This window comes from Phalangium opilio, unplaced genomic scaffold (genome assembly GCF_054372755.1).
Source record: "Phalangium opilio isolate 3A_F unplaced genomic scaffold, DU_Popi_V2 ptg000061l_1, whole genome shotgun sequence".
In the NCBI taxonomy this organism is placed as follows: domain Eukaryota; kingdom Metazoa; phylum Arthropoda; class Arachnida; order Opiliones; family Phalangiidae; genus Phalangium; species Phalangium opilio.
In genome coordinates, this window is record NW_028324178.1 from 9950206 (window position 1) to 9955583 (window position 5378).

Here is a 5378-nt window from a genome sequence, read left to right on the forward strand (position 1 = left end):
ATGAACTACAGTTTGAAGAGCAAAGGAAAAATGTTCAACTTGCAGCATTATGGTTTGGTGCTGAAAAAAAAGAGATAAACACGTTTCTGAAGCCATTTGTTAATGAAATGAACCAACTTTCGCGGTGCGGTTTCCAGCATAAAATAGATGTACAGGTCAGATCTATTAAAGTGTTCCCCGGACCTTTATCATGTGACTCAGTTGCGCGCTGTACCATTCAAAATGTACACAAATTTAATGGCACTTTCGGATGTAATTGGTGTCTGAATGAGGGTCGAAGAGATTCAAAAGGAAACGGTAGCTGCCGAATTTATGAAGGTGGATTAGGTCCAGAACGCAATGCTGCCCAAACAAAAATTGATGCAGAGCTAGCAAACACGACTGGAACTCCAGTAAATGGAGTAAAAGGGCTCTCCATTTTAATGTTGCTGTCGCACTTTGACATAATTAAAGGTTTTGCAGTGGACTATATGCATGCAGCGTGCCAAGGCGTTGTCAAGAGTACAACTAGAATGTGGTTTGACTCTTCAAATCATCAAAGCGAATTTTATCTTGGGAAGCAATTGAAGGAAATTGACGCAATCTTTATGTGTCTGAAACCCGCTGATGAAATAACTCGTACACCGAGAAGCATCAAAGATCGTAAACAGTGGAAGGCCAATGAGTGGAGATCCTGTCTTCTGTACTGTTCCCCAGTTTTATAACAGAACTTCTTGCCCGTGAAATATTATAATCATTGGTTAAAGTTAGTAATTGGATTGTCTCTATTGCTTTCGGAAGTTGTTACATCACTCATGATTCAAGAGGCGAAAAAACAGTTAAGCAAGTTTGTCAAACAGTATGCCCAAATTTATGGAGATGAACACATGTCATTTAATGTTCATTTAATGCTTCATTTGCACGAAACAGTACAAAACTGGGGCCCATTATGGTCTGTCTCGTGTTTCCAATTTGAAAATATGAATGGTAAAATTATGAAACTATTTCATTGCGGAAAAAATAGTAATTCTTGGAAAGATCTCAGAATTAGCGCAAAATTCTTTTTCAACTGTTGAAAAAGGTACTGTTGGGGACTATTTTTAAGAACTTTTAAGAGGCTATGTCTTAACTCAAAAGGTATGCCACGTGTCGAAAGGAATATTTTGCTACGGTCTCCCATCACAACACTCTTTAACAAATATCTAAAAAAGAGCCCTGGAACCTTATTGCAGTAAAAATGCTTTTGTATGTAGGTTTGATAAAATGAAAATATTAGGCGTCAAGTTCGCTTCCAAAGAAGTAGCGAAAAGGTCTAACTGTTGCATCAAGCTAAAAGCCGGCGATTTTGGCATTATAGAGGGCTTTTATAGCATCAAAGATGCTCACTGTGCGCACAAATTCATAATCTGTGATTGTCATGTTAATTACTTTATCACGGTTAAAAAAACTTAAACTAATCCATCAGTGCAAAACAAAATCAAAAATATTTCATAAAGCCAAAATTTTATCAGAGCTTGTGGGTTATCCTATCTCCGACATAGATGTAAAATTATTGGTATTCAATGTTGAAGCATTTAACGGTTTTATTTTTGTCACAGAGCTCAAACATAAATTTGAATGCGACTAGCTAGATAGTCCCTCGAAGAAAATAAATTTTATTATTAAAATGATAAAATTATTCCTTTGAACCATATCTCAGGTGCTGGGGCCATGCAAAAATTATCATATTTCTGAATAATTTTAGGACACGAGCCAGCTAGAAATACGTCGACATTTAATTATTGTAGACACCTCTAAGGATTCCATAGCATTATTATAGAAAATTTCATGTCAATTTTGTTTATAATTCTCTAAACCTATTTCTTTAAACATTGTTTAGAAAGCATTAAAGTTTCTATAGAATTTTTTAGAAAGAAACAATAAAACGATTGTTTATAAATCTAAAAAACTATTTCTTTAGAATTTACTTAGAAAGAATTAAAGTTTGTATAGAGTTATTTAGAAATAAACAACAAAAAGATTGTTTATAATTCTTTAAAACTATTTCTTTAGAACAGTTTTAGAAATCAACAACACAAAAACGTTTTGGGGTTCTTTAGAATAATATCTTTAGAAATATGTATAGAATGGTCTATAGCTTATAGAGCTCCATAAATCCTCTATAGAACTCTATAGGTTTTTGAAGAGGTTCTTTGGATAATTTTTGTAAGGGTAAAGGTAGCGCGATAGTTTTTCCATGGATAAAGAATGCCCGAGAGCGTGAAATTTGTTTTCACGCTATAGGATAGGCAACTCCCTATCTCGAACTACAGCTTATTCTGTATATACTCATGTTACAATATCGGTTGTCAGCAAGTGCAAACCTAGGTCTCGATGTAACCTAGCCATGTACGTGCTGTCAAGATACAAAAAACTTAAGGATCTTCAGGATTTAAAATCGTTTAGAATATCCCGAAGTGTTTTAGCCTCTTGTCAGCACTAGCGAGGCTAAATTACATTGCGACCTAGGTTTGCGCGTGCTGACAACCGATCCTGTAATAGAGTATAAACGGAATAACCTGTCGTTCGAGATAGGGAGTTGCCGATCCGGTAGCGTCGTGATAATAAAATTTCAAGCTCACGCGCATTCTTTATCCATGGTTTTTCGCTACATCGTTTGATGAACATCTAACGATGGGCTATTATTTTCACATGGTCTGAAGAAAAAGTATTGTTCGCCTTTTTAAAGGGACAGTGAAAACGGAAAAGAAGCGGTCATGATTTAAATGAGAGTGCGGTGCGGATGCGAGTAGATAGAAAGTACCGACTTTGGCCCACTGGCGTCAGACAGTGCCAGATGGCACCAGTAAATATGGCGTCAGTGAATCAAACAACCGAATTTGGCTCACTGGCGTCAGTGTGCCGCGTCAGCCAGTGCCAGATGGCACATGATCTGGCACCAATAAATATGGCGTCAATGGACGCCCACGGAATTTTTCTTCTTATGGCGCCAGTGAATCAAATATTTTTTCTCACAATCCTGCTATGACGTTAGTGAATCAATCATGGCGTCAATGTTAGGCTCAAGCGTCATACTCGACAACGTGGTAAATAGCCTTTGTCATACACGTGGTTTAAACGCCATGTTCACTATAAGAACATGATTGGTCCAAAAAGAGCGCCATGTTTACATGGTCAGAAAGTCACGTGACATTAAAGTATAAAAGACGAGGACGGTTTAAAGATAAGACATTTTACATCCTCCCCTGAAGTACCGATCCAGATCCGAAAAATGTAAGTATAATTTCCCCCATAAAATCTTAGTACCATATACTTGGCCCACATCCTATTTAATGTGATTACCATATTTCTATTTAATGTGAATATTTAGGGATAACTCCAACGTGTTTGAGATTTCTTCAACTAGATCAGTCAGTGTAACGCCGGATTGTAGGATTAGACTAGGAATGACCGATGGCTCAACTGGGATCGTATTAAGCGAGGAGGAATATATGCAACTTTACGGAATGAAGGGCTCCATAAACGGATTTTTCGAGAAGGACGACGCTCAACCCACCACGTGCTTTTTCGAGGGATCGATGGACAAGCGAATTCAACTTGTAACTTATCAGGATAGGAAGATGTTAAATATCCGCCAAGTGATCCAGGGACAAGGAGCGAACTACGGAATCCAATACCCAACTAGGAATGGATTTGCCATAGGACCCTTCCTATGGGGGAAGTTATTGGAAAAACACATTCAGGTGACGACATTCATTACCGAAGCGAAACGTGTGGAGAGTGCGATTAAGGGGATAGTAATACAGCTACTAACTGAGGGAATAAAGAATTCGTGCAACGGCTGCATTATCGACCATCCTTCACAATTACAGCATGACTGTATAATGACGGAATGGAGTGAACGTGTAGATGAACATTATTTTAATGCCGTGTCCAATTTAAATATCGAGCTGATAGTTAATATTTTAATAATTCCACTTTCCTAAGTTTTCAATTCTGTAAGCAAATGGTTTCTCTAAGTGTATGCAACTCTAAAAAATTCTTGTAATACATTGAAATGAATTTAAATAATAAATATTCAGATTTAATACATTGAAATGAATTTAAATAATTAATATTCAAATTTAATACTTTTTTATTTACCTAAATATAAGCCTATTTCAAATTTTAGGGGTTATTTATATTCAAATTTAATACTATTTAACTAAATATATAGACATATTCCAAATTTTAGGGGTTATTTCAACTTAATATCCGAATTTAATACTTCTAAATATAAACTTTAGAAATTATTTCAACTTAATATCCGAATTTAATACTTCTAAGTATAAACTTTAGAAATTATTTCAACTTAATATCCGAATTTAATACTTCTAAATATAAACTTTAGAAATTATTTCAACTTAAACCAATTTCCCTTTATTGATAGACCTATTTCGCATTTTCAAGGATAAGAAATGTAAATAACGAGGTCGGTGAACTGGAATGGAGAAACTCGTATGGTAAATAAACGGCCTATGTCAATAATAAGAAATCATGATAAGCGCTTGTATGAAACTCTAACGCTGAGTGTCGACATGGGATGATAGTTGGGGCTGCAATGTTTGTTTATGCTAGGAAACGTGTAAATAAACAAACTAGATTGAAACTTGGCGTGAATTTCAAAACATGGCACGGATTTCGAAACATGACGCGGCTCTCATCGTGACGTCAATGGGAAAACCCATATGATAGTTCAGACAGAGATTAAATGGACGACGCCGCAATGTTTGTTTATGCTAGGAAACTTGTAAATAAACAAACTAGATTGAAACTTGACGTGAATTTCGAAACATGGCACGGTTTTCGAAACATGGCGTCAACGGAAAAACCCATATGATAGTTCGAGCAAAAGTTCCAGGGCTATGTGTCTAGAATATTACAAGTTAGATTACGCGCAGGCATATACGGGTCCCGGTTTCGCTTGGCAAAGTCCACTTCACATGACCCAAGTGAAATTGGAACTACTCCAAGATCCTGATATACATCTCTTTATTGAGAAGGGTATAAGAGGTGGTGTTTCATTAATTACGCATAGACTAGCCATAGCAAATAATAAGGATCTTCCCGAAACATTCCACCCAGCAGAGCGTAGCTCCTACAATACCTACCTAGACTGTAATAACCTTTACGGCACCGTAATGTGTAACCACATGCCGATGAGAGGATTTCGATGGATTCAACCCTGTCAATATTTCACTCGTGAAATTATCTTGAATCACCCAGACGATGATTCCCAGGGTTTTATCCTGGAGGTAGATCATTCTTGAGTACCCGGAAAGTTTGCACAAAGAACATAACTGTTTACCCTTAGCACCCGAACGTAGAGTTATTAACGCGAATGAGCTTTCACCGTATTC